The sequence below is a fragment of the Heterodontus francisci genome, chromosome 6 (genome assembly GCF_036365525.1).
Source record: "Heterodontus francisci isolate sHetFra1 chromosome 6, sHetFra1.hap1, whole genome shotgun sequence".
In the NCBI taxonomy this organism is placed as follows: domain Eukaryota; kingdom Metazoa; phylum Chordata; class Chondrichthyes; order Heterodontiformes; family Heterodontidae; genus Heterodontus; species Heterodontus francisci.
The window spans coordinates 71,578,384-71,598,211 of NC_090376.1; the positions used below are offsets into that span (position 1 = coordinate 71,578,384).

At 45.4% G+C, this 19,828-nt stretch overlaps 1 protein-coding gene across 3 annotated transcripts in view; it reads left to right on the forward strand.

The window, feature by feature from the left end:
* mitd1 (MIT, microtubule interacting and transport, domain containing 1) overlaps nt 1-19,828 on the forward strand; it is a 51,799-nt gene that overhangs the window by 9,642 nt on the left and 22,329 nt on the right. The window lies entirely within an intron of this gene.

Sequence of the window (19,828 nt, forward strand, 5' to 3'; positions counted from 1 at the left end):
GCTTAATCCCTCTCTAACAGTATTAGTCCCAGCTCTGTTCAGGTGCAACCTGTCCAGCCTATACAGGTCCCATCTCCCCTAGAACTGGTCCTAATGTATCAGGAACCTAAAGCTTTCTTCTTGCACTATCCCTCCAGCCATGCATTGATCTGCTTTATGCTCCTATTTCTATTCTCACTAGCACATGGCACCAGGAGCAATCAGGAGATTACTACCTTTGGAGGTCCTGCTTGCTAGTATCCTTCCAATGCCGTAACATTTGCCTGCAGGACCTCGTCCCTCTTTCTAGCCATGCCGTTGGTACAGATATGGACCACGACCATTGGTTGTTGATCCTCCCTCCTCAGAATGCTCTGTAGTCGCTCAGTGACAGCCTTGACACTGGCAAAAGGGAGGCAACATACCATCCTGGATTCGCGTCTGTGGCTACAGAAACACCTGTCTGTTCCCCAGCTATCAAATTCCTTATCACTATTGCTTTCTCAAACTTCTTCCTGCCCCCTTGTACAGTTGAGCCACCCGTAGTGCCATGGACTTGTCTCTGCCTGCGCTCCCGAAAGGAACCATCATTCTCACCAATATTCAGAACTGAATTACCAGTTGCAGAGCAAGATGCATTCAAGGGACTCCTGCACTATTTGCTTGGTCCTTCTTGACTGCCTGATGGTCACCCATTCCCTCTCGGCTTGTATACCCTTAAGCTGTGGGGTGGAATTTTACTATGTCCAAATTGGCAAACATGTTTGCCTATAATGCAAATGTAAATCATAGGCTGAGAAACATTTGAGAAGTCCTGAGGATGTGAAAGGTGTTGGAAAAACAAGTATTTATATTTATTTTGAGAAGTTAGAGAGAGAAAAACTTGGGAGAGAAACAGAATAACTAAGAAGGAGATATACATGATAGCTGGAGAATATCTGGGACAGACTCACTGGAGAATATGTAGTGGGGTTACAGCCCAACTAACTGAACATGGGGTGAAGCCAGGCAGCACGTCAATATAAAAAAGGTTCAAGAGAGATTATAAAGGTTAGGGAGACAGAATAACAATTGATAACTATTCAATAGATTGACAAATTTATTGAGTTTTTTGAGGATGAAACTAGTAGGGTTGATCAAGGGGAGCCAGTGAATGTAGTATATTTGGATTTCCAAAAGGCATTTGATAAGGTACCCCACTAAAGATTTATACGCGAGATAAGGGCTCATGGGGATAATATTAGCATGGATGGAGGATTGGTTAACGGACAGGAAGCAATGAGTAGTGATAAACGGGACCATGGTGTGCTCCTATTGCTCTATATGGGAAGCATTCCAGTGCCTGGGACCAGCATGTGTGCAGGAAGTGTCTCCAGCTGCAGCTCCTGGAAGCCCAGGTTTCAGAGCTGGAGCGGCGATTGGGGACACTGTGGAGCATCCGCGAGGCAGAGAGTATCGTGGATAGCACGTATAGAGAGGTGGTCACACCGCAGGCTCATACTCCACAGGCAGGAAGGGAATGGGTGACCACCAGGCAGAGCAAGAGGACTAGGCTGGCAGTGCAGGAATCTCCTGTGGCTGTTCCCCTGCAAAACAGATATACTGCTTTGGATACTGTTGGGGGGAATGGCCTCTCAAGGGAAAGCAGTATCAGCCCAATTCGTTGCACCATGGTTGGCTCTGCTGCACAGGAGAGGAGTAAAAAGTGTGGGAATGCAATAGTTATAGGGGATTCAATTGTAAGGGGAATAGATAGGCGTTTTTGTGGCTGCAAACGAGACTCCAGGATGGTATGTTGCCTCCCTGGTGCTAGGGTCAAGGATGTCTCAGACCTGTTACAGGACATTCCGAAGGGGGAGGGTGAACAGCCAATGGGCGTGGTATACATTGGTACAAACGACGTAGGTAAAAAAAAAAAAAGGATGAGGTCCTAAAAGCAGAATATAGGGAGTTAGGAAGTAAGTTGAAAAGTAAGACCTCAAAAGGTAGTGATCTCAGGATTACTACCAGTGCCACGTGCTAGTCAGAGTAAAAATAGCAGGATATATCGGATGAATACGTAGCTGAAGAGATGGTGTGAGGGGGAGGGTTTTAGATTCCTGGGACATTGGGACCGGTTCTAGGGGAGGTGGGACCAGTACAAACTGGACGGGTTACACCTGGGCAGGACCAGGACTGCTGTCCTAGGGGGAGTATTTGCTAGAGTGGTTGGGGTGGGTTTAAACTAAAATGGCAGGGGATTGGGAACCTTTGCAAGGAGTCAGAGGAGGAGGGATCAAAGACAAGAACAGAAGACAGTAAGGGGAATAAGAAAAGTGATAGGCAGAGGAAATCAAGGGCCAGAATCAAACAGGGCCACAGTGAAAAATAGTGGGAAGGGGCCAAGTAATGTTAAAAAGACAAGCCTTAAGGCTTTGTGCCTTAATGCATGGAGCATTCGGAATAAAGTGGATGAATTAATCACGCAAATAGATGTAAACGGGTATGATATAGTCAGGATTACGGAGACATGGCTGCAGGGTGACCAGGGATGGGAAATGAACATCCAGGGGTATTTAGGAAGGACAGACAAAAAGTAAAAGGTGGTGGAGTTGCATTGCTGGTTAAAGAGGAATTAATGCAATAGTAAGGAAGGATATTAGCTCTGACAATGTGGAATCTGTATGGGTAGAGCTGAGAAACAGTAAGGGGCAAAAGACGTCAGTGGGGTTTGTACATACACCCCCAAACTGTAGTGGTGATGTTGGGAATGGCATTAAACAGGAAATTAGAGACACGTGCGATAAAGGAACATCTGTAATTATGGGTGATTTTAATCTGCATATGGATTGGGCAAATCAAATTAGTCATAATACCGTAGAGGAGGAATTCATGGAGTGTATACGGGATGGTTTTCTGGACCAATACTTTGAGAAACCAACTCGAGAACAGGCCATCCTAGACTGGATATTGTGTAATGAGAGAGGAATAATTGACAATCTAGTCGTGCGAGAACCCTTGGGGATGAGCGACCATAATATGATAGAATTCTTCATCAAGATGGAGAGTGACATAGTTGATTCTGAGACAAGGGTCCTGAATCTTAATAAAGGAAACCACAAAGGTATGAGGCGCAAGTTGGCTGTGATGGATTGGGAAACGTTACTTAAAGGGATGTAACTAGTAGAGTTGATGAGGGGGAGCCAGTGGATGTGGTTTATTTGGACTTTCAGAAGGCTTTCGACAAAGTCCCACATAAGAGAATTGCGTGTAAAATTAAAGCGCATGGGATTGTGGGTAGTGTATTGCGATGGATAGAAAATTGGTTGGCAGACAAGAAACGAAGGGTAGGAATAGACGGGTCTTTTTCCGAATGGCAGGCAGTGACTAGTGGGGTACCGCAGGGATGGGTGCTAGGACCCCAGCTGTTCACAATATATATTAATGATTTAGGCAAGGGAACTAAATGTAATATCTCCAAATTTGCAGATGACACAAAACTGGGTGAGAGGGCGAGTTGTGAGGAGGATGCAGAGAGGCTTCAGGGTGATTTGGACAAGTTGAGTGAGTGGGCTAATGCATGGCAGATGCAGTATAATGTGGATGAATGTGGTTATCCACTTTGGTAGCAAAAACAGGAAAGCAGATTATCTGAATGGCTGTAAACTGAGAGAGGGGAATATGCAACGAGACCCGGATGTTGTCGTACACAAGTCGCTGAAGGTAAGCATGCAGATGCAACAGGCAGTAAAAAAGGCAAAGGGAATGTTGGCCTTCAAAGCGAGAGGATCCGAGTACAGGATCAGGGATGTCTTGCTGCAATTATACAGGGCCTTGGTGAGGCCACACCAAGTGGTGCACACCATTGTGTGCAGTTTTGGTCTGCTTATCTGAGGAAGAATGTTCTTGCTATAGAGGGAGTGCAGTGAAGATTTACCAGACTGATTCCTGGGATGGCGGGACTGACGTATGAGGAGAGATTGAGTCAGTTAGGATTATATTCGCTGGAGTTCAGAAGAGTGAGAAACCTATAAAAGTCTAACAGGACTTGGCAGGGTAGATGCAGGAAGGATGTTCCCGATGGTGGGGGAGTCCAGAACCAGGGGTCATAGTCTAAGGGTATGGGGTAAAGCTTTCAGGACTGAGAAATTACTTCACCCAGAGAGTGACGAGCCTGTGGAATTTGCTACCACAGAAAGCAGTTGAGGCCAAAACATTGTATGTTTTCAAGAAGGAGTTAGATATAGCTCTTGGGGCGAAAGGGATCAAAGGATATAGGGGGAAATCGGGAAATGGTTACTGAGTTGGATGATCAGCCATGATCATAATGAATGGCGGAGCAGGCTCGAAGGGCCGAATGGCCTACTCATGCTACTATTTTCTATGTTTCTGTTTTCAAGTTGGTAGGCTGTAACTAGCAGAGTGCTGCAAGGATCAGTGCTGGGGCCTCAGCGATTTACAATCTGTATTAATGACTTAGATAAAGAGACCGACTAATATATCCAAGTTTGCTGATGATACAAAGCAAGGTGGGAATGTAAGCTGTGAAGAGGACACAAAGAGGCTGTGTAGAGATATAGACAGGTTAAGTGAATGGGCAACAAGGTGGTAGATGGAGTATGTGGAGAAGTGTGACGTTTTTCAAATTAGTAGCAAAAATAGAAAAGCAGATTTTTTTTTTAAAGACATGAAACTACTAAACGTTGATGTTCGGAGAGACTTGGGTGTACTCCTACAAGGAACACAGAAACCTGGCACACAGGTACAGCAAGCAATTAGGAAGGCAAATGGCATTATGGCCTTTATTGCAAGGTGATTAGAGCTTAAGAATAAGGAATAAAAACAAGAAATGCTGGAACCACTCAGCAGGTCTGGCAGCATCTGTGGAAAGAGAAGCAGAGTTAACGTTTTGGGTCAGTGACCCTTCTTCGGAACTGAATAAGGAAGTCTTGCTATAATCGTATAGGGCTTTGGTGAGACCACATCTGCACAGTTTTGGTCTCCATGTCGAAGGAAGGATATACTTGCCTTTGGAGGCAGTACAGTGAAGATTCATTAGATTGGTTCCTGGGATGAGAGTGTTGTCCTATGATCAGAGACTGAGTAAATTGGGCTTATACTCTCCGAGTTTAGAAGAATGAGAGGTGATCTCATTAAAACATAAAAGATTCTAAAGGGGCTCAACAGGGTAGGCACAGAGCTTGTTTCCCCTGGCTGCAGAATCTAGAACATGGAGGGCATAATATCAGAATAAGAGGTTGATCATTTAGGACTGAGATGAGGAGAAATGTCTTCACTCAGAGGGTTGTGAATCTTTGGAATTCTCTGACCCAGAGGGTTGTGGATGCTCTATCATTGAGTATATTCAAGGCTGGGATAGATAGATTTTTGATCTCTGAGAATCAAGGGATATGGGGAGCAACCGGGAAAGTAGAGTTGAGGCAGAAGATCAACAATGCTCATACTGAATGGTGGAACAGGCTTGATGGGGGCCATATGGTCTACTTCTGCTCCTACTTCTTACGTTCTTATAAAGGGAAGAACTGTTTGTACTGAGATGCAGAAACCTCAGAGGTTTAAGTTTACTCATAAATCTTAATAATGCTACAATATTACTTCTTGGAATTGTTTGAACAATGAAACAAATACAATCCTGTCCTCTGGGCACATCTCATCCATGAGCCCCACCTCCTGTTCCCAATGTCCACTAAATTGCTGACTACCAAACTCTCCTTTTCTGGCCCCCATGTTGGCTAACATTGTAAATGCTTCCCTCTCCCAAGGTACTGCCGCACTCCATTTCAAAATTACTGTCATCGCCGCTCCCAAATAAATACCCACGCAAAACCTCTTTGTCCTTGTAAAGTACTGCCCCATCTCCACTCTCCCTTTCCTTTCCAAAATCCTTCAATGTGTTGTCACCTCCCAAATCTTTGCCCATCTTTTCTGCAACCTCCTATTTAAATCGCTCCAATCAGATTTTTGCCCCTACCAATGTACCACAACGCCCTAATCAAAGTCACATGCAATATCCTCTGACTGTGACCATGGTACATTGTCACTTCTCATCCTTCTCGACCTCTCTCCAGTCTTTGGCATGGTCAACGATACCATTCTCCTCCATTCTCCAGTTCAGTGGGACTACTCTCACTTGGTTCCATACTTTTCTATCTGCTCATAACCAGAGCATATCCAACAATGGCTTCTCTTCCCATTTCAGCATCATTGCCTTTGAAGACCCCAAGGATTTCTGTGCTCCAAAATAAAAATAGAAAATGCTGGAACTACTCAGCAGGTCTGGCAACATCTATAGAGAAAGAAACAGAGTTAATGTTTCAAGACTTTTCCTTAGAAGTAGGAAATTTTGAGGTGTAATAGGTTTCATGCAAGTGAAAGGGAGGAGGATAGGAAAAAGATCAAAAGGAAAGGTCTGTGATAGGGTGGAAGGCAGGAGAGATTAAATGACAAAAGTGATGCAGATGCAAAGCCAGAGGGAGTGGTAATGGGACAAATAAAGAAACAAAATGTGTGTCTAGAGGAGGTGTGAATGGCAGAATCATGAACAGCTGCCATCCAAAAGCAAAAGAGAGAAAAACAGGAGAGTAAAATCAAAACCAGCAAAGAAAAAGGGAACAAAATGAGGACAGAAGTTACGAACTGAAATTGTTAAACTCATTGTTGCGTCTGGAAGGCTGTAAAGTGCCCAATACAACGATGGGGTGCTGTTCCTCGAGCTTGCATTGAGCTTCATTGGAATGCTGCAGAAAGCCGTGAGGACAGTGAGGTCAGTGTAAGAGCATGGTGGAGAATTAAAATGATAGGCAACTGGAAGCTTGGGGTTATGCCTACAGATTGAATGAAGGTGTACTACAGAGCTGTAACTCAATCTACGTTTGGTCTCCACAATGTAGAGCAGACTGCATTTTGAGCCACGAATGCAGTATACTAAATTGAAAGTACACATAAATCACTGTTTCACCTGGAAGGACTGTTGAATATACGTCAATAGCCTAGCCCCAGAAATGGAGACAGAAGTCGAGGAAGGAAAGAGAAGTCAGAGATGGACCATGTGAAGGTGAGCAAAGTTCAGGGTGAGAGCAGGAAACTGCACCGATATAGTCATCCACGTACTGTAAAAAGAGATGAAAGAGGGGGCCTGAGTATGACTGGATGTTCCCTGTGTCCCACAAAAAAGCAGGCATAGCTAGGACCAATGCAGGTACCAATAACAATGCCTTTTATTTGGAGGAAGTGAGTGGAGTTAAAGGAGAAGTCGTTCAATGTGAGAACAAGTTCAGCCAGCCAGAGGAGGGTGGTGGTGGATGGTGTCTGGTTGGGCCTCTGTTCAAAGAAGAAGCGGAGAGCCCTCAGACCGTCCTGGTGGGGGATGGAGGTGTAAAGAGATTGGACATGCATTGTGAAGAGGAGATGGTTAGGGCCAGGAAACTGGAAACTGTTAGTGACGGAGGGCATCAGAAGAATCACAGATGTAGGTTGGAAGAAACTGGACATGGGGAGAAGAAATAGTCAAGATAGGAAGTAATCAACTCAGTGGAGCAGGAACAGGCTGAAACAATAGGTCTACCAGGGCAGTTCTGTTTGTGGATCTTGGGATGGAGATACAAGCATGGTGTTCGGGGTTGGGGGACTATGAGGTTGGAGATCATGAAGGAAAGATCTCCAGAGGAGATGAGGACAGTGACAGTCCTGGAGATGATGGCTTGATGTTCGGTGGTGGGGTCATGGTCTGGGGGAGATCGTAGGAAGTGTCGGACAGTTGGCTTTCGTCCTCTGCTGGTAGAGGTTGGTTTACCAGACACCAGCACCACAACCCTTGTCAGCGTGTTTGATAACGTTAGGGTTGGGCTTAAAAGAATGGAGTGCAAGATCAGAGGGAGACAGATTAGAGTGAGTGAGGGGAGCACAGAAATTGAGATCGCCATTCTCATGCCAATGAAAAGATCTAGAGAGGGTAAGAGGCCAAAGGGAGCAGTCCAGGTGGAGGGAGAATACTGGAGATGGATAAATGTTCTGCTATGTAAGGGGCAGACTCCTGGCCAAAGAAGTGGATGCAGAGGTGAAAGAAGAGGAGCTCAGCATCGTGCCGAGCTCAAAATTCATTGAGGCGGAGGCTTAAGAGGATGAAGCTGAGGCCTTTGCTGAGGAGCCGTTGCTCTAACACTGTCCCAATCGATATTTGGGTAATTAAAGTCTCCTAATATCACCAGGGTCAGGGTCAGAGAGGGGAAGGTCAGAGGGTATCGTGAATACTTGGCATGGGATAAGATTAGAAGAAGGCTTGATGTCAGAGGCAAGTGAAGGGGAAGGATCCGGAGGGGCATTGATACCCATAAGTTGTTGAAACATGTCATCCTTCACACCTGAAAAAGGTAGAATTTTTTTTTAATGTTGTGCAAGATGAAGGATGAAATGAAACTGTGCAAGGTCGAAAGCATGCACATGGCATTGAGTGTGGATCTCAGGATGCCATAAGAACAGCGGTTCGAGGAATGCCGAATGTCCGAGAGACATCTGTAATGGGTGGATCCAAAGCACGAATTTCAGTTGGAATCCACATGAAATATGTCTGAGCTGGAGACAGTTGCTGAGGAAAGAGATGTGGCTGTGAAAGCAAGTTTTGGTAGATGCCTGATCAAACACGAGAAAAGATGTAGAAAGCAATGAAGGTGAACAAAGTGGAAATGTCCTCACTGTGAGGTTCACTAGTGTGATTGGGAAAGGTTTAAACTAAACTGGCAGGGGGATGGGCACAGGATATAGAAGTAGAAAACAGGAATAAGGTGCATAAAGTGAGATTGTTGGATAGCACAAGAGAAGGAACTAGTATCATATTAGATAGGAGCAGACAAAGAAGGACGACAAGGAGTACCAAGACAGGTTTAGAGGCATGTATGTAAACACACAAAGTGTGGTGAGTAAGGTTGATGAGCGATAAGCACAAATAGCCATGTGGGAATATGATGTAGTAGTATTAATGGAAATGTGGCTTGAAAATGGCGAGGACTGAGCATTTAATACCCAAGGATACAAAGTGCTCAGAAAAGATAGGGAAAAAGGAAGGTGAGGTATCAGTATTGATTAGGGAAGACAGTATAGTATTGGAAAGAGAGGATGTCCTTAAGGGGGCAAGGTCAGAATCCATTTGGTTAGAGTTGAGAAGCAAGAAAGGTATGATCACATTACTGGTTGTATTCTATAGGTCTCCAAATAGAAAGATAGAGGAGCAAATTTGCATAAATGTGCAAGAACTATAGAGTAGTAATATTGGGAAACTTTGTCCCATTCGATATTTGGGTAATTAATGTTAGAGCAACGGGAAAGGAGAAGGTGGAATTTCTGAAATGTGTTGAGGAGAACTTCCTTGACCAGTATGTCTCAACTAGGAAGGAGGCATTGCTGGATCTGGTGCTGGGGAATTAGGTGGGCCAAGTGTCTGTGGGAGAATACTTGAGTAAGAGTGATCATCCTATCACAAGGTTTAGATTAGTAATGGAGAAGAAGGAGGAACAATCTAAAATAGAACTTCTAAAATAGACAGAAGGCTAACTTCAATGGGATGAGAGAGAATCTATCTAGCCAGGGTGAAATGGAACCGAAGATGACAACTTATATTTATATAGCGCCTTTAACATAATAAAAAGTCCTGCTTCACAGGAGCATTATAAACAAAGTATGACACTGAGCCACTAAAGGAGATATTAGGCCAAATGACCAACTGCTCGGTCAAAGAGGTAGATTTTCAAGTGGAAAGGAGGTGGAGAGGTGTAAGGAGGGTATTCCAGAGCTTGGGGCCTTGGCAGGAAAAACTGTAATGGAACAATGGGTGAAATTTAAGGAGAAGATGTTTCAGGTACAGGTAGGTACATTCCAACAAGGACAAAAGGTAGGGGAACCAAAGCCAGGGCTGCTTGGATGAGAGGGAGATAGAGAATATGATGACACAAAAAGAAGAGGCTGTATGGTGCCTGTCAGGTGAATTCTTCAAGCAAGACCATGCCAAATATAATAAGTCGAGGGTGAAGGTGAAGAGGAAAATAAGACTGGCAACGAGAGAGTATGAAAATAGAATGGCAGTTAACATAAAATCTTCTACCGGCATGTAAATAGTTAGCAAGTAGTAAGAGGCGGGGTGGGGCCTATTAGGACAAAGAAGGTGATATACACTTAGAGGTGCAAGGCAAGGCTAGAAGACTTAAATCAGAGGATCATAAGACATAGGAGCAGGAGTAGGCCATTCGGCCCCTCGAGCCTGCTCTGCCATTCAAACAGATCATGGCTGATTGTCTACCTCAATGCCAGTTTTCCCCACTATCCCCATATCCCTTGATGTTGTTAGCATTCAGAAATCTGTTGATTTCTGTCTTGAACATGCTCAATGAATGATCTTCCACAGTCCTCTGGGGTAGAAAATTCCAAAGATTCACCACCCTCTGAGTAAAGAAATTCCTCCTCATCTCAGTCTTAAATGACCTGCCCCTTATTCTGAGACTGTGTCCCCTTGTTCCTAGATTCACCAGCCTGAGGAAATATTCTATCCACACCCTGAAGGAATTTTGTAAGTTTCAATGAGATCATCTCTCATTCTTCAAAACGCTAGAGAATACAGGCCCAGTTTCCTCAATTTCTCCTCATAAGACAATCCTGCCATCCCAGGGATTAGTCTGGTGAACCTCCGTTGCACTTCCTCTATGACAAGTATATCCTTCCTTAGATAAGGAGTCCAAAACTGTACACAATACTCCAGGTGCGGTTTCACCAAGGCTTCACACAATTGAAGCAATATATCTTTACTCCTGTACTTAAATCCCCTAGCAATGAAGGCCAACATAATGTTTGTCTTCTTAATTGCATGCTGCACCTGCATGCTAGCTTTTAGTGACTCATGAACAAGGACACCCAGGTCTGTTTGGACATCGACACTTCCCAACCTCTCACCATTTAAGAATTACTGTTTCTGTTTTTTCTGCCAGAGTGGATCACTTCACACTTATTCACATTATATTCCATCTGCCATGTTCTTGCCCATTCACTTAGCCTGTCCAAATCCCCTTGAAGCCTTCTTGCATCCTCTTCACTAATTACATTCCCCCCTAGCTTTGTATCATCTGAAACTTTGGAAATATTGCAATCGGTCCCATATCCAAATCATTTATAAATATTGTAAACAGCTGTGGCTCAAGCACTGATCCTTGTGGTACCCCACTAGTAACAGCAGGCCATCCTGAGAATGACCCATTTATTCCCACTCTCTGCTCTCTCTGTTAACCAATTCTCAATCCATTGCAGCATATTACCCCAAATCCTATGTGTTTTAATTTTCTTTAGTAACCTCTTGTGTGGGACCTTATCAAAAGCCTTCTGAAAATCCAAATACACCACATCCACTGGTTCTCCTTTATCTATGCTACAAATCGCATCCTCTAAAAACTCCCAACAGGTTTGTCAAACATGGGCGGCACAGTGGCGCAGTGGTTAGCACCGCAGCCTCACAGCTCCAGCGACCCGGGTTCAATTCTGGGTACTGCCTGTGTGGAGTTTGCAAGTTCTCCCTGTGTCTGCGTGGGTTTCCTCCGGGTGCTCCAGTTTCCTCCCACATGCCAAAGACTTGCAGGTTGATAGGTAAATTGGCCATTATAAATTGCCCCTAGTATAGGTAGGTGGTAGGGAAATATAGGGACAGTTGGGGATGTGGTAGGAATATGGAATTAGTGTAGGATTAGTATAAATTGGTGGTTGATGGTCGGCACAGACTCTGTGGGCCGAAGGGCCTGTTTCAGTGCTCTATCTCTAAATAATAAAAAAATGATTCTCTTTCACAATGAGTACTTTGTATCGGTATTTACTAAGGAAGGGGATGCTGACAAAACATCAGTAGAAGCAGAGATCATAGAGGTAATGGATGAGGTGAAAATTGATAGAAGGATGTACTGGAAAGGCTGGCTATGCTTAGTTTGGATAAGTCACCTGGTCCAGATGGCTTGCATCCCAGGTTGCTAAGGGAAGTGGGAGTGGAGATAGTGAAAGAGCTTGCCATAATCCTCCAATATTCCCTAGATACGGGGGAAGTGCCAGAGGATTGGAAAGTGGCAAATGTGACACCCTTATTCGAGAAGGGTGTAAGGACGTTCCTAGTAACAATAGACCTGTCTATTTAACATCAGTGGTGGGTAAGATTTTACGAACAATAATTAGGGAGAATAAATCAAGAGGCACTTCAAGAGGTTTGAGTTACTTAAGGAGAGCCACCATGAATTTGTAAAAGGCAGATCATGCTTGACTAATCAAATTGAATTTTTTGATGAAGTAACAGAGAAGGTTGTTGAAGGGAATGCAATGGATGTCATCTCTATGGAGTTAAAGAAAGCATTTGACAAAGTACGACATAAAAGGCTGGTTAACAATATTGAGACCTATGCAACAGGAGGATCAGTGTCCAGTTGGATTTTTAAAAATTAGCTTAAGGACAGAAAACAGCAAGTTGTGATAAATGGTTGTTTTTCAGACTGGAGGATGGTAGGCGGTAGTGTTCCGCAAGGGTCAGTTCTGGGACCACTGCTTTTTTTTTTGATTTATATATATATAAATGACTTGGATATTGGAAGACAGAGTAAACTTTCAAAATTTTGCCGATACCACCAAACTTGGATGTGTGGCAAACAGTGATGATGATACCAATTGACTTTTTTTTAAATTTGTTTGTGGGATGTGGGCATTGTTGGCTGAGCCAGCATTTATTGTCCATCCTTATTTGCCCTTGAGAGCTACCTTCTTGAACTGCTGCAGTCTTTGGGGTGTAGGTACACCAATAGTTCTGTTATGAAGGGAGTTCCAGGATTTTGACCCAGTGACAGTGAAGGAACGGCCATATAGTTCCAAGTCAGGATGGTGTGCGGCTTGGAGGGGAATTTGAAAGTGGTGGTGTTCCCACGCATCTGCTGCCCTCATCCTTCTAGGTGGTAGAGGTTGTGGGTTTGGAAGGTGCTGTCTAAGGAGTCTTGGTGAGTTGCTGCAGTGCATCTTGTAGATGTAGACTGCAACAGGACATAGACTAGTAGAATGGGCTGACAAGTGGCAGATGGAATTTAATACAGATAAGTGTGAGATGACGCATTTTGGCAGAAAGGACAGGGTGAGGCAATATTGACTTAATGGCACAGTTCTAGACAGTGTACAGGAACAGAGGGACCTGGGTGTTATGTGCACAAATCTTTGATGGTGGCAGGACATATCGAGAGACTAGTTAGCAAAGCATATGGGATCTTGGGCTTTACAAATAGAGGAATAGAGTACAAAAGCAGGGAAGTTATGTTGAATCTTTATAAAGCTCTGGTTAGGCCACAACTAGAGTATTGTGTCCAGTTCTGGTCACCACACCTTAGGAAGGATGCGAGGGTCCTTGAGAGGGTGCAGAGGAGATTTACTAGAATGCTTCCAGGGATGAGGGATTTTAGCTATAAGGTTAGGTTGGAGAAGCTGGGGTTGTTCTGCTTAGAACAAAGGAGATTGAGGTGTACAAGACTATGACTGGTTTAGATAAGGTAGACAAAGAAAAGCTGTTCCCATTAGCAGATTGTACAAGAACTAGAGGACACGGATTTAACATTTTGGGCAAGAGATGCCGGAGGATGCGAGGAAGATTATTTTTTAGAAACGCAGGAGTGATAATCGCCTGGGACTTGCTATGAGGGTGGTGAAAGCAGAGACAACCAATGATGTCAAAAGGGAATTGGATGGGCACTTGAGGGAAATAAACTTGCAGACCACTGGATAAAGCAGGGGAATGGGACTGACTGGATTGCTCTACAGAGGGCCAGCATAGAATCGATTGGCCAAATGGCCTCCTGTGCTGTTATGACTCTATGCTATGAATCTAATTCCTGGAGAGAAGAGCAGAACTTCTTCAAGGTGGGCTCAGTTCTTTGCATATCTTTTCTCTGTTCTGCTGCACCTTGGCAATATTATCCAAAGACCTGGGTCCAGCTTCCAAATGTATGCTGACGACACTTTGGTGGCAAAAACAGAAAGGCAGATTATTACCTGAGCGGCGATAGATTGGGAAAGGGGGAGATGCAGCGAGACCTGGGTGTTCTTGTGCTCCAGTCGCTGAAAGTAAGCATGCAGGTGCAGCAGGCAGTTAAGAAGACAAATGGTATGTTGGCCTTTATAGTGAGAGGATTCGCGTACAGGAGCAAGGATGTCTTTCTGCATCTGGAGTACTGTGTGCAGTTTTAGTCTCCTTATCTGAGGACGGATGTTCTTTCTATGGAGGGAGTGCAGTGAAGGTTCAGCAGACTGATTCCTGGGATGGCAGGACTGACCTATGAAGAGAGATTGGGTCGATTAGGCTTGTATTTGCAAGAGTTTAGGGGATCTCATAGAAACCTACAAAATTCTAACAGGACTGGACAGACGATGCAGGAAGGATGTTCCCGATGGTGGGGGAGTCCAGGACCAGGGGGTCACAGTGTAAGGATAAGGGGTAAGCCATTTAGGACTGAGATGAGGAGGAATTCATCCATAGTGTGGTGAACCTGTGGAATTCTCTACCACAGAAAGCAGTTGAGGCCAAGCCATTAAATATATTCAAGAAAGAGTTAGATATAGTTCTTAGGGCTAAAGGGATCAAGGGATACAGGGAGAAAGTGGGAACAGGGTACTGACTTTGGATGATCAGCCATGATTGTATTGAATGGTAGTACAGGCTCGAAGGGTCGAATGGCCTACTACTGCTCCTATTTTTCTATGTTTCTATGACACCTAGCACAACCTTTCCATGACCGACACTGACCTCTCTACTGCTTCTATGCGGTCAGTCTGTTTATCGTCCAGTTAAGAATTGAGAAGACCGAAACTATCATCTTTGTCCTCTACCATAAACTTGCTACCATCCCTAATTGCCATTGAGAAGGTGGTGGTGAGCTGCCTTCTTGAACCACTGAAGTCCATGTGGGGTAAGTACACCTATAGTGCTGTTAGGAAGGGAGTTCCAGGAATTGACCCAGCAACTGAAGAAATGACAATATAGTTCCAAGTCAGGGTGCTGTGTAGCTTGGCGGGGAACTTGCAGCTGGTGGTGTTCCCATGCATCTGCTGCCTTGTCCTTCTAGGTGGTAGAGGTCGCGGGTTTGGAAGGTGTTGTCTAAGGAGCCTTGGTGCATTGCTGCAGTGCACCTTGTAGATGGTACACACTGCTGCCACTGTGCATTGGTGGTGGAGAGAGTAAATGTTTGTAGATGGGGTGCCAGTCAAGTGGACTGCTTTGTCCTGGATGGTGTCGAGCTTCTTGAGTGTTGTTGGAACTGCACCCATTCAGGCAAGTGGAGAGTATTCCATCGCACTCCTGACTTGTGCCTTGTAGATGGTGGACAGGCTTTGGGGAGTCAGGAGGTGAGTTACTCACTGTAGGATTCCTAGCCTCTGACCTGCTCTTGTAGCCACGGTATTTATATGGCTACTCCAGTTCAGCTTCTGGTCAATGGTAACCCCCAGGATGTTGTTTGTGGGGAATTCAGCGAGCGTAATGCCATTGAATGTCAAGGGGAGATGGTCATAGCCTGGCACTTGTGTGGTGCGAGTGTTACTTGCCACTTATCAGCCTAAGCCTGGATATTGTCCAGGTCTTGCTGCATTTCTACACAGACTGCTTCAGTATCTGAGGAGTTGCGAATGGTGCCGAACATTGTGCAATCATCGGCAAACATCCCTACTTCTGACTAAAACTTGGCTTGGGTATAAAATTAAAACCCGACCTGGGCCTGATCCGACAACAGCCAACCGGAACCTGACCTGGGCCCGAGTCCTTTAATTTTTTCTCATGCCTGACCCAACAATATCAAACATATTATTGAAACATAAAAAAATCGTAGATTAAAAAGAAAACAATACAAAACAAAACAGTCCAGCCCAAGCCTAAATGCTGGAGAGAGAATACAGACCCAACCCGAACCTGACACACGTAGTCAGGTTTGGGTTGGGGAGCCAGGCTTTACTTCTGACTTTATGATTGAAAGAAGATAATTGATGAAGCAGCTGAAGATGGTTGGGCCTAGGACACTACCCTGAAGAACTCCTGCAGTGATGTCCTGGAGCTGAGATGAATGACCTCCATCAACCACAACCATCTTCCTTTGCGCTAGGTAGAATTCCAACCAGCGGAGAGTTTTCTCCCTGATTCCTATTGACTCCAGTTTTGCTAGGGCTCCTTGATGCCATACTCTGTCAAATGCTGCCTTGATGTCAAGGGCAGTCACTCTCACCTTACCTCTTGAGTTCAGCTCTTTTGTCCATGTTTGAACTAAGGCTGTAATGAGGTCTGGAGCTGAGTGGCCCTGGTAGAACCCAAACTGAGCTCCACGGAACAGGTTATTGCTCAGCAAGTGCCGCTTGTTAGCACAGTCATCGACACCTTCCATCACTTTACTGATGATTGAGAGTAGATCGATGGGGCGGTAATTGGCCAGGTTGGACTTTTCCTGCTTTTTGTGTACAGGACATACCTGGGCAATTTTCCACATTGCCGGGTGGTGCCAGTGTTGTAGCTGTACTGGCACAGTTTGGCTAGGGGCGCGGCAAGTTCTGGAGCACAGGTCTTCAGTACTATCACAGCAATTGACATTTGCCTTTTGTGTATATCCACTTCCAACCATTAGTGACACAGCCTTTGGCTATCTCAGCCATGATTTTTACAACTCCTCCCTAAACATCTTAACATCTCTACTTCTGTTTCTAGTTTCAAAAAACCTCTTAACGATAGGTCTATCTTGGTCATCAAACATTTGGGGCTGGATTTTTGATGGCCGCTGAGCACGAGTGCAATTTGAAGATCCCATTCTCAGAGGTTGGCACTGGGCCCCGCAGCCTCCAGAATGGGAAGCCATTTTTAAAAGAACACCGGGAGGGAGGGAAGGATACCCAGCATGCCTCCAATTAATTGCCTGTTGAGCTCATTGTGGAACTCATTAACAGGCTTGTTAGCAGCAGTTTGGGATTTACAAAGGAAGGACACGGGAAAATTGCCATGTCAGGACCATGGCAGGGTTTAGAAGATGTGAACAATGCAGAGGGCCATGAGGGCTATGGGAAGGTCCAAAATAAAGATCAGCTGCTCCAAAAGTGCTGCAGAGTACCCATTGCTGGAGCTGTAAGACTTGCTTTTCTCAGTGGTGAGTAGTAGGAAACTGGAGAGGGATGTGAGCCCTCTGGCATCACTGCGGCAGCTGGGGTTGGCAGGGGAAGGCCTGGTGAATGCACAAAGTCCAGCTGAGGGAGTTCAGATGGGAACAGGCTACTCTGATATTGGACAGAGCAGCCAGGATGATCTTCAGCAGATGCACCCTTCTGGAGCAAGAGGAAGAAGGCACTACTGCCTCAGAGTCAGCGACCTTCAAATGACAGAGTACCAGTGTCATAGGAGGCTGCGCCTATCCAGGCAGATGGTCATGGGCGTTTGTGCTGTGATCCACAATGACCCGAGGCCTCAAGGCCTCCATGGCAGTTCCTTACCTGCAGTTAAGGTCTCCACGCCCTGAATTCCTATACAACTGGGTTGTTCTAGGGATCAGCTGCAGACCTAGGTGGCATCTCGCAGTCAGAAGCTCATCAGGCAGGTTACAGATGCCATATTCAGGAGGGCCTGCACAGGCATAGAGGGCATTGAGTTTCACCTCCATCGCTGAATTCCCCCAGGTGCAGGGCATCATCGACTGTGCCATGTGGCTGTTAAGGCACCCAGCAACCGGCATTGAGATCTAACAGGAAGGGCTTCCACTCCCTCAACATCCAACTGGTCTACGATCACAACAAGAGCTTCCTCCAAATAAAAACAAGAAATGCTGGAACCACTCAGCAGGTCTGGCAGCATCTGTGGAAAGAGAAGCAGAGTTAACGTTTCGGGTCAGTGACCCTTCTTTCCACAGATGCTGCCAGACCTGCTGAGTGGTTCCAGCATTTCTTGTTTTTATTTCAGATTTGCAGCATCCGCAGTATTTTGCTTTTATTCAAGAGCCTCCTCCATGTGTGTGCACACTTTCCTGGCAGCTGCCATGACTCCTTCGTCCTTCACCAGTCCAGGCTGCCTCAGATCTTCACTCCATCCCCCAAAGTGTGTGGATGTATCCAAGGGGACAAGGGAAATCGCTTGAAGAGATGGCTACTGATCCCTCTACGGGAGTCCCAGACAAAGGCGATGCAACCAATGCCACCTGCTCAGCAGGCCAGCTATTGAGCAGGGCATCAGACTTCTGAAGAAGCAATTCTGGTGCCTGGACCAGTCAGGTAGCACCCTCTAATATCCTCTTTCAAGGATGTCTGTCATTGTGGCGGTCTGCTGCGCTCTCCATAGCTTGGCCTTCCAGTGAAGTATGGACCTTGAGGACCTGGAAGGACACAGCTCATCGGGGGAGGTAAGAGAGGAGGAGCAGACAGGGCTAATACTGAACAGAGATGAGCCGGCCTCCACTTGCCACCCTCCAGGAAACATAGAAACATAGAAAATAGGAGCAGGAGTAGACCATTCGGCCCTTCGAGCCTGCTTCACCATTCATTATGATCATCCAACTCAGTAGCCTGTTCCCGCTTTCGCCCATACCCTTTGATCCCTTTAGACCCAAGAGCTATATCTAACTCCTACTTGAAAACATACAATGTTTTGGCCTTAACTGCTTTCTGTGGTAGTGAATTCCACAGGCTCACCACTGTCTGGGTGAACACATTTCTCCTCATCTCAGTCCTGAAAGGTTTACCCCATATCCTTAGACTATGACCCCTGGTTCTGGACTTCCCCACCATAGGGAACATCCTTTCTGTATCTACCCTGTCAAGTCCTGTTAGAATTTTATAGGTTTCTATGAAATCCCCCCTCACTCTTCTGAATTCCAGCGAATATAATCCTAACCAACTCAATCTCTCCTCATACGTCAGTCCTGCCATCTCAGAAATCAGTCTGGTAAACCTTCGCTGCATTCCCTCTATAGCAAGAACATTCTTCCTCAGATAAGGAGACCAAAACTGCACACAATATTCCAGGTGTGGCCTCACCAAGGCCCTGTATAATTGCAGCAAGACATCCCTGCTCCTGCACTCGAATCCTCTCGCTACGAAGGCCAACATACCATTTGCCTTTTTTACCGCCTGTTGCACCTGCATGCTTACCTTCAGCGACTGGTGTACGAGAACACCCAGGGCTCGCTGCATATTCCCCTCTCTGTTTATAGCCGTTCAGATAATAATCTGCCTTCCTGCTTTTGCTACCAAAGTGGATGCCATGCATTAGCCCACTCACTCAACTTGTTCAAATCACCCTGAAGCCTCTCTGCATCCTCCTCACAACTCACCCTCCCACCCAGTTTTGTGTCATCTGCAAATTTGGAGATATTACATTTAGTTATCTCATCTAAATCATTAATGTATATTGTGAATAGCTGGGGTCCTAGCACCAACCCCTGCAGTACCCCACTGGTCACTGCCTGCCACTCGGAAAAAGACCCATTTATCCCTCCCCTTTGTTTCCTGTCCGCCAACCAATTTTCTATACATCGCAATACACTACCCCCAATCCCATGCGCTTTAATTTTACATGCTAATCTCTTATGTGGGACTTTGTCAAAAGCTTTCTGAAAGTCCAAATAAACCACATCCACTGGCTCCCCCTCATCAACTCTACTAGTTACATCCTCGAAGAATTCTAGTAGATTTGTCGAGCATGATTTCCCTTTCGTAAATCCATGCTGACTCTCCCGATTCTACCACTGTTCTCTAAGTGCTCTGCTATAAAATCTTTGATAATGGGACTCTAGAATTTTCCCCACTACCAATGTCAGGCTGACGCGTCTATAATTCCCTGCTTTCTCTC